Source organism: Miscanthus floridulus, chromosome 17 (genome assembly GCF_019320115.1).
Source record: "Miscanthus floridulus cultivar M001 chromosome 17, ASM1932011v1, whole genome shotgun sequence".
In the NCBI taxonomy this organism is placed as follows: Eukaryota; Viridiplantae; Streptophyta; class Magnoliopsida; order Poales; family Poaceae; genus Miscanthus; species Miscanthus floridulus.
The window spans coordinates 59,925,723-59,944,229 of record NC_089596.1 but is presented as its reverse complement, the minus strand read 5'-3'; the positions used below and the strand labels follow the sequence as shown (position 1 = coordinate 59,944,229).

The 18,507-nt window shown below is 40.4% G+C and overlaps 1 non-coding gene across 1 annotated transcript; it reads left to right on the top strand.

Moving 5' to 3' along the window:
- Positions 1-17,986: 17,986 nt before the first annotated feature.
- Positions 17,987-18,093, top strand: LOC136519339 (small nucleolar RNA R71). Its single transcript, XR_010774890.1, has one exon. It is a non-coding gene; the product is annotated as a small nucleolar RNA R71 (small nucleolar RNA).
- Positions 18,094-18,507: the final 414 nt, after the last annotated feature.

Here is an 18,507-nt window from a genome sequence, read left to right as displayed (position 1 = left end):
TGATTTCAAAAGGTAGCGACCAATCAGAGGGTTGAATGATTGGTGTAGAAATAAATGCTTTCTTAAGAATGTTAAAAGATTTTAAGCATGCATCATCAAATTCAAAGGGAACATCCTTGGCCAAAAGATTTGTGAGTGGTCTTGCAATATGTGAAAAATCTTTTATAAAGCGGCGGTAAAACCCCGCATGACCAAGAAAACTATGGATCCCTATGATATTTATGGGAGGAGGTAACTGTTCAATTACTTCAATTTAGCTCTATCTACCTCAATCCCTCGTTCGGACACCAAGTTTCCAAGCACTATGCCTTCTCTAACCATGAAATGACATTTTTCTCAATTAAGGACTAAGTGCTTTTCTTCACATCTTTGCAGAACCTTGTCTAAATTTTCAAGACAATCATCAATTTTTTTCATAAATAGAAAATCCATCCATGAAAACTTCTATGATTTTTTCAATCATATCAGAAAATATATACATCATGCATCTTTGAAAAAAAGCTAGAGCATTACATAGTCCAAAAGACATTCTACGATAAGCATAGGTTCCATATGGACATGTAAAGGTGGTTTTTCTTTGGTCATCTGGATGGATCGGTATCTGGTGATAACCTAAATACCCATCAAGGAAACAGAAGAAAGAGTGATTCGCCAGTCGCTCCAACATTTCATCAATGAAGGGCAACGGAAAATGATCTTTCTTTGTTGCCTTGTTAAGTTCTTGGTAATCAATGCACATCCGCTATCCAGTGACGGTTATTTAGGGGATTAATTCATTCTTTTTATTTTTAACAACAATCATGTCTCCCTATTTAGGCACAACTTGAACAGGGCTAACCCACTCACTATGCGGCACATAATAGATGATCCCAGCGTGCATGAGTTTCAAAAGCTCTTTCTTAACAACCTCTCTCATCGCATTGTTAAGTCTACGCTATGGCTCCCTAGATGGTGTAGAATCTGGGTCTGTCGGAATGCGATGGGTGCAAAGAATAGGGCTAATTCCCTTAAGGTCTTGGAGTAGCCAAAAGCAGAACGGTGGTTTTCTAAGACAGTTAGCAAGTGGGGGGATTCTCTCTGAGAGAGTTTATCATTTATGATCATAGGTGAATCCTGATCATTATTGAGAAAAGCATATTTAAGACCAGAAGGCAGGGGTTTAAGCTCAATGGTGGGCTTAGGTTGTTCCAGCCAATCATATAAGGGTTCAGACTCTGTAGGATTTTCATCTTCTTCTTCAATGAAGAATTAGGCATCATCTTCAAGGTTGGGTTCAATCAAATCATCAAGAGATGCAACCTTAACCTCTTTCATTGGATCTTCCTCGGGAATTGGCTCAGTCTCAGTATTTAGAGAATGAGTGATGGGTATAGAAAATTTAAATTTTTTCCCGAGACTTTTTTTTTCAACTTCTCCGTTTGTCCTTCTTGGATAAGTCTTTCAATTGGTTGTCCTATCAACAGGTCAAACTCTATGATATTAAATATATAAAAGCTCAAATAAACCTTAGTTCTTTGTACCTAGATAGGGATGACATAAAGTATCCCCAAACATGGGAGAATATGTCCTGAAAGACTTTTCAATAACTTTGTTGTTGGCGTTAAAGGCATCTCTTTCAATAAATCATGAGCAAAAGATGCAGACATGATATTAACACCCACAACTAGATTATAAAGAGCATTGAAAGGAGCTTTATTGATTTGGCAACGAATGGAAATAGAAGCAGAATCTAGATGAATCTCATCAGAGGAAAGCTCTGATTCCTCTAACCATTCTTTGCTTATAATAGACACTAGCTCTTTCGTAGTATTTTTAAGGAAAGCTTCCTCAGAAGGGTCTAAGGGTTCTTCATTGGATGATGATTTCCTATGCTTCTAGGGTTTCCTTATCGTATGATAATTTGAGGTATCTCCGTATTGGTCAAATAGTTCATCCTTGAATTCAAGCATAAAGTCTGAAATTAGAGTTTCCTCCTTTTCTGGTGGTTCAGGATCTAGGATAACTGAAGCTGGTGATAGGTCTGGTAAGGATTCAGGTTCAACTATCTAGAATTCCTCCTCTAGTGGCTTCTTTTCTATGTCTTTAGGGGTGTTCTCTAGAATTTTGGTAAGAATACTTCTCCTTGAATTGGCAGAAACATGAAGGAACGAGCCTCCTGAGGCCGTATCAAGACGCTTTGAGGTTTTCCTATCAAGACCCATGTAAAAGTGTTGAAGAAGAATGGGGCCTTGAATGGCAAGGTCAGGGCTAGTATTAATGAGAGCATTAAAACGTTCCCAAGCCATGCCTAGAGATTCTTTTTCTTCCTATTTAAAAGATAGAACCTCTAAACGAAGGCTGACTACTCTAGAGATAGGAAAGAAATGTAGGCAAAAGCTAGAGCACAAAGCTTCCCAATCGCCTTGTCTACTCCCTATGGTGAGCATGTACCAACATTTAGCTTTTCCCATCAAAGAGAAAGGAAAAAGCTTCCATCGTAAGGTTTCGTCTAACATGCCTGCAATGTGTAAGCATGCATAGGTTTGCTCAAACTCATTTAGGTGGGGATAGGGGTTTTCATCATCTTTGCCCAAAAAGTATTGATCCTGAACCATGTTGATTAAACATATGCGTAGCTCATAGCCAGGTGTTAGGATAGGCTTTGCAGATTCTAGTGGCTGTAGGCGTGCGCTCGTAGGTGCAGCGTATTGGTAGATAGGGGTGGATTCTGGATCCATGGTAAAAAGAAAGGATAAAAAGATAATATATAAAAGAATAATAATACAAGGTTAAGCTAGGTCCGAAGTTAACTCAGTAACCATGTCCCCGGCAATAGCGCCAGAAATGCTTGTTGGTATAAATTAATGCACATAGAATAATCCACAAGCGCACGGATATTATACCGATGTAGCACTTCACCGGGAGTACCTAATTTTATATCGAACTTGAGGAAACGTATATGAGAATAACCAAATCTAACTTAACCCAACTTCACAATCAAGGCTAGATAATAGGAGCGTAGAGGATATTGCTAAGGTCTTCTCATTTTAACTTTGGTAAGCTTTGTCTTCTATTGTACAATTCTGGGGAAATTACTAAAGAAAACACAGGCAGAGTATGTTTCCTATAGTAACAAGGTCCTGCTAGGCCTACTAATGGGAGGTGGACTACAAAGGATTCAACGAGGCTATAAGAGTCACCCTCGCGAGCTACCACCAATCTAGAAAGTAGGGTACATCCATGAGTAACCATATCTAAGCACCATGCTTACACTACGAATACTACTTTAACCCAGGAGCTGCAAGGATTAAAGTACTCAAAAGAGAGTCGCAAACCTAAAGAACAATATGAACAAGATGCTTGAATTAGAAACTGATTACCAGAGAAATCTCAGAAGCAAGCTCAATAAGAACTTGATTCCACCATGGTATGAGCTATAGAGAGAGCACCGATAGACCAGGACTCCTCCGAAACTCTTCCCTCTTACTCTATCTCTCTATCTCTATTACAAGACTAGATTCTATCGAGGACTAATCTTCTCTGATTGCTAGCTCTAATCCTGGTAGAAATATGGATTAGGGTTTCTAGCCCTCAGGCCCTCAGGATCTAACTTGGCATGCCCTAGGGGGATGCAGGCAGGTATATATAGGTTGGAGCATCAGTCCTGAGCCTTCGGATCAAACCGACTTGAATAAATGGTGGAGATGCAATCCTTAAGGCGGTGGAGATCCGACATAGCAATGAGGGGCTGCCAGGTGAGTCCCATAGACTGGCCAACCTGCATTGGGGATCGGCTGGCCCCACCTGGCAGGGGCTCGAGCTCGCTTCAACGGAGAGCCTGGAGTCTTCTAGAGTCTTCCCACTTTGTTTATCCTGTGTAATTACGTGATTTCCTTTGACGAATAGGTCCTCCTTGGTGATTTTCTGATTAAATCCTACTAGAAACAAAGATTCACCAAAACTCATGGAATTTATTAGTTAAAACCCCTAAGTCTATGTTGGTGATCTATTTTAGTCATTTATGCAAGTTATATTGATGGTTTGTGATGAATGTTAACTACCATCAACACCAAGAGAGAGAGAGAGAGAAATAGAGAGCGCATGAGAGAGGCTCCTCCTCCTACTGCTTGGCCTTGGGGCCCATGCCCATGCTGTATCTATTTGAACCAGGAGAGGGAGGAAGCTTCCTAGAATTTTTGTTTTCACAAAGTGCAGGCAGGGGCGCTTGCGGCTTGGGCGCCCACCCCGGTTCACATTCTTGCTAGCTAGACCTTGTTGACGGTTGTTAATGTCAATCATAAACCATCAACATATCCTACATAGATACTTAATTCCATCATCAAATATAGGTATATGGGTTTAAACTAATAAAATTCATGAGTTTTGGTGAATTGGTGAATGTAGGAGGATTTATCCAGAAAACCGGCAAGGTAGACCCAATTATCAGATCAAATCACGTTTATCTGTGACGAAACCGACTTAGGAAGACTCTAGAAGCATCCAGAAGATAACTCACCGAAGATCAAGCCAAGAGGCTAATAGGGGGGCCAGCTAGCCCCACCACTAGGCTGGCCGGCCTATGGGTTCCATAGGTCAGCCCCTCCTTTGTACGTTGGTTCTCCACCACCTTAAAGATCAAATCTATGCTATTGCTCAAGGTCGGTTTGATCTAAGGGTCTAGATTTGATGTTGTCCCCTATATAAGGCCCCCTAGGACCCCCCTGAGGCATCTCTCTAGTCTCCCATCTCCAGAGAAATGCATTAGAGATCAATATCAAGACACACTAGGAGGATTAGAGCTAGAGCTCTCCAATGTAGTAGATTAGTAGCTCGAGAGTGACGGTCAAGTTGGGCTCATGCTCAGGTTCCGAATCAAGTCTCGGAGGCTCGGTAAAGCCATTGTATCTTCACTTATATATATATCTTATGAGACTTTGTTATCATTATATCATCATTATCTACATGGCTATATTTACTTTGAATATGTATTTTGCTTAGTTAAGGTTATCTTTACTTTTGTGTGTCAGTTAATAGAGATTAGCCTGCTAGTTTATCGATTGGGATAAGTAGCCAAGCCTTGTGTAAGCATGGTGCTTATATGATGCTCTGCCTACCCTGTTCTCTAGTCATGTTGTAGCAGCGGGTGGTGACAGCCTCGTCTATCCTCTATAGTCCACCCCATGTTAAGAAGGTTCTTAAATTGTAGGACCGTAGTCACGTTAGTAGAGTTATCTTTTATGGTGCTCTACCATCTAGCGACGTCCCGAAGTGCACAAGAGTAGAGTAAGTCTTAGTTGTAGTCGGGTATATATATACTTTGATCCTGTAATAAGAATATCCTAAGAATCTACCTCACCCGTTGATCTCCTAAGTTAACTACTTTATAGTATCTTTATAGATTTATTCCCTATGTCATTCTACATAATTCCTATCATTACCCCCCGCTCTAGTTTATGTTAGTATGTTAGTAAACACTCCTTTGATATTATTTAATAAATCTTTACTCCATTATTTTCATGTGTTAAAATATAAATAATGATACCTAAAATACCACCGATAAAATGCTACACTGATGTTCTGTGCGCTTGCAGAATCCTTAATATTATACTTGCACTTCTAAACATCAACAAGCATTTTTGGCGCTGTTGCCGGAGAAACAATTAGCGTAAAGATTTAGATCATTAACATACCGCTAGCTTTAGTGGGATTACCCCTGTTCTGTTATATTGTGAAATAGATAGGACAATAGATGTTGTTTCGACGTTTCGGCAAGCTTCCACAAGAAAATAAGAAAGACATTGAAGAACCCAGGGTGCCTGAACTTCAAGATCCATCAACATTGGAACCCTGCCATCTCACAGGTTTGTATAGACATATATATATTATTCTAACCATGTGTAGATTGGAGAAAAATGTCGACATCACCAGAATTCAAATCATATCTCAAGTGACGAATACAGATGCTACACTACTCGCAAATTCCATCATGTGAGTCATGGTAAGTATGATCAAGAAAGGTGAGATAGTCTTGCTCATGGACTTTAAACTTGATGAGTAGTTATCTTTTAACATTTTGCACTACATTGCATGTTTACTTTAAACAATCCATGCATCCTTCTCGTTTAGTTTAAATTTTGCCATATCAAATCCACAGCATATTTGATTACCTACATATATCCGTATTATTTGCATTTAAAAAGAAAAAAATGTGAGCACATGAAAGCTCATGATTAGTGAAAGAAAAAAATACTCATCATGATCATGCTCTTTTTTCATCTCTATTTGAATAAATCTCTGTAATGCTTTCATGCTACCTTTGTTTGCTATAGTATGTTTAGGTTTGGAAGTATCTTTATACATCTTTTAAATTAAGCATGGTGCTTACTTTAAATCAAGAGGTGTGTGACCTTATTTCCAAAGGCTTTTTAAATTAAGCGTGGTGCTTGGGTTAAAATGCATTCCTTAGTCAAATTAGACATGGAGTTTAGTTTGGTTATTGAACTAAAAACTTGCTGTAGTAGATATTGGTTATTTTTTAGACTAACCCCTATAGAAAACTCTAAAATTCAATCTAGAAAAGTCCTAAGATGAATTCGCATTAGAGATGAATCGAGGTACAAACTCTAATAACTTTGCGCAAAGAAGACTCAGCTCATTCTTCACGGAAGGAAGAACTATGAGTATCATGGTTTATTCACTTATCTTTTGCTGCAAGCTAGTTATCTTCACCTTGAACCATGCTAGAGTGCAGCAAACACATAACATTAAAATCTATGCTAAAGTAATTCCAAAGCCATCCTTTCATTAGTATAGAGAAAAATCACAAAAGTTATGGACATCAACCCATACTACAAATTTGTTGTCGATGCCATACCTCTGGGTACCCCGACTTCCATATTGCCGACTACCAACTCCGGATCAGAGACGACCCGAAGGCCCATGATGACCCTATTCAAGGAAGGATATCTCTGGATTGTGCCAAGACTCCGACTAGGGCACGACTCCTTAGCTTGTAGGGCAAGTTGATCTTGGATATAAATAGCTAGCAATATCCCCATTGTATCCATCAACTCTCTCGTAGGCACAGCTACATTGTAACAACAATCTCGCCGAATACAAGCAATACAAGAGTAGCAACTGGATGTACGGCTTTTACTCGCTTCCCGGGGGCCTGAACCAGTATAAATCTTGTCTCCATCTGTGATTGTTCTTCGTACCAAGCAGGGTTCCTCAAGGACCAAATACCTACCGATAAAAAACATCGATAGAGGCGCGCTAGGTAGGGGAATCTTATGTGAAGACTGATCATGCCGATCATCAATAGGATTTGGTACCTAGATCCGACGCATTCCGATGCCACTGTAGCACCATCCTCCGTCACATTTGTGATTATGGGCAATTATTACTCATACTCTTAGATCAACTCTCCATCCCGCGACATGTCACTAACTATCCACTTCGGGAGTCTGGTATTCGAGCACCAGGGAGATTTCAATCTGAAATTGATAGGGATCGATGATCCCGATTTAACCCGCACTGGCCGCGAAGTTTTCACTTCGTTCAGTCAGATCCCAGAGGATCTAGCTGACTTTGCTGTCCATCTCGATCTTGACTATGATAGCTCAAACGAAGAGGTTGAGATTGATCCTTACGAGAGCCGTAAGATCTACATGGCTACATGGGACAACACGCAGGTAGCAACTGAGGCTGGGTCGTCAGCACCACGACCGCTGCCCCATCTCAGCAATGCTCCGACGCTCAACACAATTCTGACACAAACAGTGACGAAATCCGCCTTATTCCCGGTGAATTTAAATTCTGACTTCCACGTGGCTTAGGAAGACAATATCCAGATCAGAATGCTCCTAGAAACTATGGGAGATCTAGCTCAAGAAGGAACGCCATTGGCAACTGTTGGCATTTCTTAGCATCACTCTTTACTAAGTTGTCATCCCTAGCAATGATGCCAAAAATGTGTTGTTGGTAATTATTGAGAACAATTGTAAATTTAGAATAGAATATATATGTTGAAGTAATCCGCAAGCGCACAGATAATATACCATTGCAGCATTTCACCCAGGAGTATGCTAGGTATTGTTATTTATATTTGTCCATAGGGAGGAGCGGTGGGGTGGCCAAAGAGATTGACAAATATACATACTTATGATAAGATCATCAACTCTCATGCCATAACAATGGTAAGCCAAATGATAAATAAATAATAAGTGTAAGGTATTGATAATAATCTAGAGATATAAATAGATACTCATAAATGTAGTATGACTAGGCAGGAGATTAATTAAGATAAAAGATTCCTAAGTCATTTCTTATTTACTAACCCTTTTGTACACTCTAGTATATACACTTACATCTATAGCATAACCAACTCTGTATCTATGCATAAGGAACATTACTAAGGAAGATCAAGAACAAAGCTTGATTTCCTTCGCAACCGGGTTCTACTTGTTCTACAAACGGGGAGTGGACTACAAAGGACTCAACGAGAGTGTCACACTCGTGATCTATCATATGGCCTGGAGTGTAGAGTGCATCCATAGGTAAACAATATTTAAGCACCACGCTTATATAATGTCAACCACTTAACTCATTTGAGTACTGAGCTAAGCGCTTTGCGAACATATGCATAAATTCATTATCAATCATGGCTATATCAAGTATACTACCAAAGCAAACTAGGAACATAATAAATAGAAACATAATATTGAAGTAGCACAAAGTCAAAATATAAAGGGATACAATGGCTTTACTAGCCTCCAGACGGTGAATCTAGAATCCTGAGCAATAGCCCAACTCTACTTAAATCTTGCTAGCTAGCCTATACTAGAACTTGAGGAATTGGAGCTCTATTCTCTTCACTCTGGAAACCCTAATTTTTGATCTAATCTTGCAATGATCGAATGCCTCAGGGAGGGGGTAGGGGCTGGTATATATAGGCCAGAGCATCAATTCTGGTCCCTTGGATCAAATCGACTTGAAAGAACAGTGTAGATGCAATCTAGGAGGTGGTGGAGAACCGACGTACGAAGCTAGGCCTGACATGTGGGGCTAGAGGGCTCACCGGCCTACAGGTGGGGAACCGACGTATGAAGGCAATGATCGAATGCAATCTAGGAGGCAGTGGAGAACCGATGTATGAAGCTAGGGCTGACATGTGGGGCCAGGGGGTCTACAGGTGGGGTCGGCCAACCCCACCTATCATCCTCCCGTAGTCTTCTTCAAGGGGATGGCTTCTGGTGATCTCTGAAACCTTCTAGTGCTATTCTCGTCGCGGATAATTGCAATTTAATTTGACAATTTGATCCTCCTTGCCAGTTTTCTAGATAAACCCTACTGAAACATAGATTCACCAAAACTTGTGAAAATTGTTAGTTTAAACCCCTAAGTCTATGTTGGTGATCATTTTCATACCCTTTTTACAAGTTATGTTGATGGTTTTTGATGGATGATAACTACTATCAACAAACTCTCCCAAGCTTAACCTTTGCTCGTCCCTAAGCAATGCTAAACTTAGCAGTGGATCAGGAGTTGCTATAATGTTTTCACTCCTCAAAAGTATACATGCGTTCAATCAAAAATTCTTCTTGGATTAGAACAAACTAATCTAACTTTCAAACTTACCCATATTACCTTCAACCATGGGGCTTTTTGGCCTTCACTTGGGTCTTGAGCAATTGAAAGACAAAATAATCAAGTCAAGTACTATGTCTCAAGGTCTTTGTTCAACCATCATTCCGGAGTTTTTTGTAAGTTTTCAAAAATAAAACTCAGAGATTTCATTGTATGACACTCTCAAGTCTCTCAAAATATGTGGTATTTGTGAATCCGCACCAAGGCAATAATGATGTTATGCCTTTCTTTCTACAACTAAAACTTATGTGGAGCTCATAGGAATGGTGATAACATGAAAGTGCAAACTTGCAGTACATATATTGTAAAGTCCAACAACGGATCCAAAGAGAGTTGAGTCATACAATCAAATCAAGATGTGTATGTGTGTGGAATATGGTGGATATATATGGTGGCTAGCCTAATTCTACTATGCTTCTTGAAAACATATCTCTCTTTTAAAACTTGAAAACATTTCCAAGAAACACATGGGCTATCTTCAGCCTGTTCGGTTGGCTGGTTCATATCGTTGCTGGTTCATGAAGAAGTACTGCTGGCTGGTTTGTGTGAGAGAAAAATACTGTTCCGGCTGAAAATTTATGATCGTTTACGACAAGCCACAGCCAAACGAACATGCTGCTTATTCATCTCTTCTTTTTTTCTTTTCAGGCGGACATCTGAGTACCCATTGTTTTAAATATCTCGGACACTTGTCCATTTTTTCTCTACTCTTTTTTTTCTTCTTTTTTTCTTTTATATGAATAACTCTTGCATAGCCCATGCCTCTTCTTTGCAACACAACTTTTGAGAGATAGCAATAAGAACTTTGGAACATTTATTTGATGGATGTAACCTATCAAGAATATTTTTAGTGTTTACTTCCAGTGTAGGAGTAGAACAATTTTGGGTGGATCTAGATGGAATGCATGTTTTTGCGCCTACTCCCAGTGTAGGAGTAGTGCATATGTGGTGGTGTGTACGTGATCTTAATTTTAAGAGCATGACAAACCTCTCATAAGGGTCAACAAAGCTTGACAAAAGTCAATGCACAACAAGTAGCATATGCGAGTGGAAGTTTTCCTAGCCTAAAAATCATGTTTAGCTCTGGTAGGAATTCAAGCTCTGTTATACAGAATCTCATCATGTAACATTTTTATGTTTTTCAAAAGAAATCTCCAAAAATTTAGTATCACTTAGAATAAGATAAATAGCAGCTCAGACCTTCTCATATCATATCCATCAATTATCTAGAATTAGATCAAACATTGCTACCCACGAGTTTCAAGTTCAGAGCAACTTCTCATGTCAAACAATCATATTCAAAACTCGGGAGAATTCATGGCTGAAAACTAGGTACTTGAAAGGAACTACAACAGAGAACTATTCATCACTTCCATTATGAGAGATCATCGTCAAGTTCTTGTTTTATTCAGCTCTTAAAAACAGAAATTAAAGCAAACTTTATACACACTCTTTTTATTTGATTTTTTATTTTTTAGATCACACCGTATTAATATATATAAAAGATAAAGACAAATTTTTATTTTGTTTTTAATTATGCATCTTTTTTTAATATATAGAATAAACTCAAAAATATATAAATATAAGGAAAAAGAAATAAAATAATAGAAAAAAACTTATCTTAGATAAATGGGGAATCCTCCTCCTCGAGTTGGTGCATACGTTCACAATGGCGGATCGATGTTGAGATTCTGGAACGAGTAGGTCCAGTTCTCATTCTCTTGCTGCTGGTTCGGCTGAATGTTGACGATGGCGTCTCCCATGTTTGCTTGCCACTGAGAGTTATGGTGCAAGGTGTTGCGAATGTCTTGTTGTGTTTTCTATGGTGGTTAGCCTGGTATCGAGACGGGAATGATCCATCGGCTGGTCATAGTAGCCACGGATAGAGAAAGACATACGTGCTCTCTGCTGGCGGCTTGAGACTTCTTTGTAATGTTGTTGCCGGTAGTTGTTGAAGTTTCCGTGGTGCCATTGCTCGCTTGATCCTTGTTGCCGCGACTACCGTCCTGCTGCCGTGTGCCCTTGCTCACGCGCCCGGGCAGCGCCTCCCCGGTTGGCACCTCCCTCGACCGCCTCTGGCCTTGCCTTAGACACCAGCCATGCCCCAGCCTCGCCCTTACCAGTCGGCTATAAAAGCCGACGATGACTGCCATGGACGTCGTTCGCCTTTTTCCAAAATTCATGATGCACGCACCTTCGCTCTCCAATTTCTTGCATCCGCCACTGCTCAAGGTCCCTAGCTAGCCCTGGGAACAGATCCCAACGAGAGCCGTCCACCGGAGTGCTCGCCCGAGCCGTTTTCCCCGCCGCCGGCCACCGAGCTCGCCGAACCGAGCTTCGCCATGGTCGTACTTCCTTTGGTTCCTTTCTCTGTGACATTGACGTCGTTTTGGGTCCACGTTGATGCCTTAGACTCTCCTGAGAAACAGGTTAGCTGGAGGACCTTCGCCGCAACGGGAACGCCGTGGTCGCCATCGCCGTGAACCGGAGATCCACCTTGCACGTGGCCAGCCCCTCCACGGCTTCTCCAAGCCAACAAACCTCCTTGGAAACACCACTGTGAGTCCCTGTTCGTCCTCACCCTTTGGCTTTACCCCGAGTAGTCGCGTTCACGGCGGAACGAGCTCGCCACCGTGTGCGGCCGTGCCCAGCCGCCGCGGCACGCCGCTGCTGTCCCGCTGCAAGTAGCTGCTGCCCTTGGCCACGCGACCGCCTCTCGGTGCCGCTGCGCACCCGCGCACGTGCGCCGGAGCCCTCCCGGCCGGAATCGGCCACCGGCCGAGCGGCCCCTGCCTGTGCCCTGCTCGTGCTCTCCTAAGGACTTGTAAAAACGAGAATTTGAATAAAGAAAGGGTTTCAGATGCAAATCTTGTGACTCATTTGAATAGTGCACTCTGTAGGTTCACAAATAGGAAATAAAACGAGGACTTTTTAGCAAAATAGCCGGCACCTGTGCTGGATCCCACCATGGGCCTCGTTGCTGGGCCACAGGCCGAAGTCAGCCCATGAGCATATTTTTTTTCTACAATTTTGTCATTTTCATAAATCGGCTGAATTTGTAAAATTCATAATAAATGAAATAAAAATCGTAAAAATACCAAACCAAGTTTGGTAAGCTCTACACAACTAGTACTACACATTGAACACATAACATCATAAGCTCTAGTACAAAATATTTGCCGTAATTATAGATCTAAGTTTTCTTAGAACTTAATATGTTTAAATCAGAAAATTATGAAATTTTTATGGTTGCATACCCATACTGAGTATGACTTGTAGTAAACATTTCATGACCATTAAATGCTGTATGACGGAGTTATAGTTTATCATGTGTTAATGTGTGTTAATTGCCTTATAAATAGTTAAAAGAAATTAAAGGAAAGTAAAAATAAAAAATGTGTGACCTAGCTGTTGTAGTAACCAGTGAACACTTAATATCACTATAGTGTTACACAAAATGTTGAAAGGTAGAATTATTATGTGTCACATGTTAATTACCAACTAAATATTAAATTAAGTAAAAGCAATTAATATGCTTATGTGTGCATAATCATGGTAGCTTAATCATCCTCATGAACACTAGGATTTTAAGTATATTATATAATATATTGATATATTTGCTAGTAACAATGAAGTTAGTATAGCAAATACCAACTTGAAGTCACTTCCAAATTACTAAACATACTAGTATATGTTAGTATAGATTTCTTGTTCTTGTGATGACATCCATGTTAGTATAGATTTCTTGTTCTTGTGATGGCATCCATGTAATAATAGCCTTAAGCACTCGAATGGTGTAACTTCATACTACTTGTTAAACTAGTAAACTCAAATTACCTTAAGTCATTCACATCATGATGTAACTATAAGACAAGGTGATGATAACTACGTCACATAGTAAATTGAAGTAAACTTGAACCTAATGTACTTTAACTATTTAATTCATGCTACTCTATACACTTAGAACCAATTCATCGTAAATCCCTTCGGAAAGGATGAGAGTTGGGTTTTAGTACGATTCATATCCTCGTTAGCCTCGACGACATAGTACTTCCTTTTTATTTTAAGACATCCTTATTTATGCATGTATCATTTTGTGCATGCATTTGCATCACTACATATTATTTAGGTACGATGATGGATCAACGGATCAATTGAAGGATGATTGGAAATTTGAAGATGGTGTATGGTATTCTATCCAGAAGATGGTGTAATGGAGGCTCAATCTTGAAGATGATGCAGATACTAACTTTTTATTATACAAGTTACCCTAAGGCAAGCCCCGGTGCATAACCTATGTTTTAATCACTTTTCTGTTTAATGTGCATTAAGTGTAGGAGTTGATTGAAACCTACTTGCATAAAGATCTTGACCTATGAGTCATACTAGCTAATAGGCTCGTGTAGCTACTATTGCTTAGAGACTCGGTAGATGTGAGCAACCTGCCGTTGCTCATAATAGGTTCCACACTTCTTACCTAAAAATATGGAACTTGGAAGGATAATAAATAGAGACTAGGCGAGACTTGGTGTTGAGAGGTAGCGGGGCTTGGCCTGGTTACTTGGTTAGTCCTGCCTGTGTCGATTGAGGACCGTTCGATGTTAGCTTGTTTGGTGAAGTTTGAAAGTACCAACACATAGCAAGGTCCCGTGCATGGATGACTACAAAACCTATTACCTCTCTTGTAGTAAGGGAACCCACGGAGTTTGTCAGCCACTACGCCGGTCCCTCGGGAGTAGTCGGGAGGTAGGGGCCACGGCTGTAACCACGCGTTTGAGCTTGCATTGTGCATGGCCGGTGGGTCGGGTCCCCAGGGCAGACTGGGTCAGTACTGGACCTTGGTACAAGGGTAGGGAATGATAGCCCTATGTGGACCCTTGCTAGGTTCGTACGGGCATGTGTTTGGGTTTGCCCAACTAGATGTAAATCGATTGCAATCACCGTCGCTCGTCGGATATGGATACCACTTTTTCACTAACTATCATCGTAGTTAATGCAACTAAACATGGATGATGATGGAGAAAAAGATGAACATGGATACTATTTTGATTGCTTAACACATGCTTGAAAGTAGTTTCAAGTGCAAATTTAGAGTGGTTAAGTAATGAACCTACACTTGACTGCTAAAATTTGAATATAAGGACTTACCTCTAGTATGCTTTGGCAAAAAATAAAAGAACCAGCAAACCAAAAGCCCCTTGCATATCCTTTGAGAGTCGAGAAACTACTCCCACCTTTGTCGGGTAAGTCTTGTTCAGTACACTTCAGTACTCAGGGTTTTATTCCCCCTGTCGCAGGTAACAAGTGGAAGCCAGAGCTAACTTTGTGTGTGGATACCTCCTGGTGGCTCAGTGAGGACATCCTTTTCTGCTGCGATCATAGAAGTTTTCTACGTATATTTTCTACACTAGATATTAGATTGAAAACTGTTTACTTCCACTGCTTTTATAAAAATGTACTTATCTTCTACTGCTTTATTGAAACTTGTTTTGTAATAATAACTCTGATATTGTAATTATATAATCATGTAACAAAAGAAATGGTTTTGATGTTTTGAAGTTTTGTCTACTCATTTGTGTTCCTGGTGAAAATGTGGATTGTTTTGACGTCTCCCACGGGGTGGTCTCGATAGACTACCGGGTTTGACTTGGTCTCTTGGGCACTTAGTGTCAAATGGCTGACAAGTGCGCTTGGGATTAGGTTAAACTAGGTGGTTCTGCCACATTCTCCATCTTGTTCTGCAACTTGAGATGCTTCTCCTTAAGCAAGATGTTGCTTTCAGCTGAGGATGTCTGAGGCGGCGTTCCGACAGCGAGGGTTGGAATGTCGATTTGCATGTCGATGCTCGCCCTGGAAGAAGAGCTTCTTGTAGAATGGGAAGATCCCGTGTGCTTGAGCTTGCCCAAAAACTTGCTCATCTTCCTGCAAAAAATCAACAATTGACAAAACTCGTGGAACGTGTTAGAAAATAAAATGTCAGCGGTTAGCCATCCGAAAGTCCATCGTCTGAGGGTTAGTCGTTCTTGTTTGCCTAATGAATTTTCTAATTAGAATTTTGACATCACTTCTACCATCAAGCTTTCTAACTTTTCTTCCTAATTTTGGTAGAACTTTTATGCTTAATCTTTCTCACTTTTCCTAATTCCAACAATAATTTTTCTAAGTGGATTTTCAAACTACGAAATTGGAATTTGAAAATTTGAATTTGGGATGCTGGATTGTGAATGTGGTTGAGGCCGAGAGCAAGCAGGAGGGGTGCCATTTATAGGCGGCGATGGATTAGGTCGGCCAAGTGGTGGGGCCGTCCGACCCCCCTTAGGCCCACTTGGGTTGGCTCTCCACCAGATGAAAGTTTGCTTCGTGCTTAAGCAAACTATCTGCTCTTTTGGTGGAGATACGACCAAAATCGATGGTGGAGAGATGATGGAGGTGATATGTGTGGTTGAGTGGGTCCCAAGTGTCTCCTGTGGGTCCCGGTTGCCTGTATTTCTACCATATACACATGTATATATATGGATGGTTTTTAAATTTTATGCCTCCACGGTAAAAATCCTTTACACACTGTAAAAATATTTACATGGGGCTTGAATATAATGCAATGGAGAAAAGATTTTTACTTTATTTTTCCAAATGTAGTGCAATTGCAGAAAATAAATATGCTAAGGTAAAAGTAAATTTATGCAAAGTATGGATAACTACCGATTTTACCTCCCGGCGAGGGTTCAGAATTTTAAGTCCACCGAACCAGACTTCTCTAGTTTTATTGATTCTCTGGGTGCATCAGTTAGTCTTGGAGATGGAGACCATGATGGTTGTTCTAGCTTTTCTTGCCACTCCAATTTAGAGCATTGTTCCGGTCTTGGCTTGAAGGCGAATCGCTCTTCCTTCCCATTAATATGGAATTTGATTTCTCCAGCTCCAACATCAATGTGTACGTTTGTAGTGCTTAGGAATGGCCTCCCAAGTATGAGGGGTGTCTTCATGTCTTCCTGCATATCAAGTACTACAAAATCCACTGGAACAAAGAAATTTCTTATTTTTACCGGAATATTCTCGGCGATTCCTATAGGGTAGTGGACCGATTGGTCGGCTAGTTGCAGGCACATCGATGTTGGCATGAGTGTTGAATAGTTGAGCTTGTCGAAAACTTTCTTGGGCATGACACTTACGCTTGCCCCAAGATCACATAGTGTATTTTCAAAGTTTTGGTTTTCGATTGAACAATTAATAGTGGGACATCCTGGATCCTTTTTCTTCACTAGTGATGTGTTTAGGATGGCCATGCTACACTCCTCCGTTAACTTGATTACTTCAATGGTGGGCAGTGGTCTTTTGTTGTTCAGAATGTCTCTGAGATACTTCGCATAGGTGGGTACCTGTATGGCATCTAGAAGAGGGATATTGATATATAACTTGTGAATTACCTCTACGAACTTACCAAATTGCTCATCCATTTTAGCCTTTCGATTTCTGCGTGGAAACAATAGGAGGGTGGTGTCATTAAAATCTTGTTTCATTTCATATTCTTGTGGCTCAACTTCTTCAACTTCATTATTCTTCTCCTTTTCTGGTGCTGCTGCCGGTGTCTTACCTGTCCTTGTTGGATATGGCGGATCTTGAGTAGACTTGCCACCTCTTGTGGTTATGGTGTTGACCTTTTCAAGGTTAGTTGCAAAAGGCAGAGCAGCGACCAGCTGAGCTATTTGCGATTCTATCATTTTATTATAGCTGAGTTGGTCTTTTATAGCAGAAGAAAAACTATCCATTTTAGTATTTATGTTTTCTAGGACCTTATCATTAGAAGCAAGCTTTTTAGAAATATTCTCATTAATCTTAGCTTGTTCTAAAATCAAATCTCTCAAGGATGGTTGTTTAGGATTAGAAGAATTATAGTAATTACTAATTACCTGGGTACTTACCTTGGTAATTTGACCATTGTTGTTGTTGTTGTCTCCATCCTTGTCTTTGTTGTTGTGGAGCAGAATTGATAATGACAATGTTTGCATCCTCTTGATATTCGGGGAAATTCACCCCCAAATATTCTCCACATATGTTTTGGGAATTGTAAGCATCTTGAATGGCTTGATGATCTCTCTTGTAATTGGCTCGCTGTTCAAGCCAATTCAATAGTACGTCCATCTTTGTTGACAATGCACACACCTCTTTAGGTATTTCTTCGCTCTTATTGCATGCTTGAATATTGCATTGAGAGCCTTGGTTAGAGGCTATCTTTTCTATGAGAGTTTTAGCTTTTCCAAGGGTGAGTGACATAAATGCTCCTCTAGCAGTAGCATCTAGTTGTTCATGAGCTTTCTGAATTAATCCATGGTAGAAACTTTGCATGAGCAACCAATCTTCCATCCCATGATGAGGACAATCTGAAATGTATTCTTGAAAATGTTCCCATGCTTCTGTAATGGGTTCTTCTTTCTGCTATTGGAAGTTGGAAATCTTTCCTCTTAAGGCATTGGTCTTGCCTATAGGGAAGAACTTTGCTAGGAAAGCCTTCGAAAACTTTGCCCATGTGTTGATGTTATCCTTGTTGGTGTAGAACCACTACTTCGCCCTTCCCACTAGCGAGAATGGAAACAGGTGGAGTAGTATGATATCTTGAGCAACGTCCTTGATGACAATTGTGCTGCTAATCTCTAGGAAATTCTAGAGATGAGCACTAGCATCTTCATGTGTCTTTCTGCTGAATGGGCTAGCTTGCACCATGTTGATGAGGGTTGGCTTGAGCTCAAACTCAAGGTTATTGGTTTTGAGTGTTGGACTAGTATGAATGTTCTCGGTGCTTGGAGTAGAGAATTCACGCAGAGTCTTTTCAACCATGGCTTTAGAAACTAGTGTTGAGCTTCCTCTTGATTGATTTGATTCTGA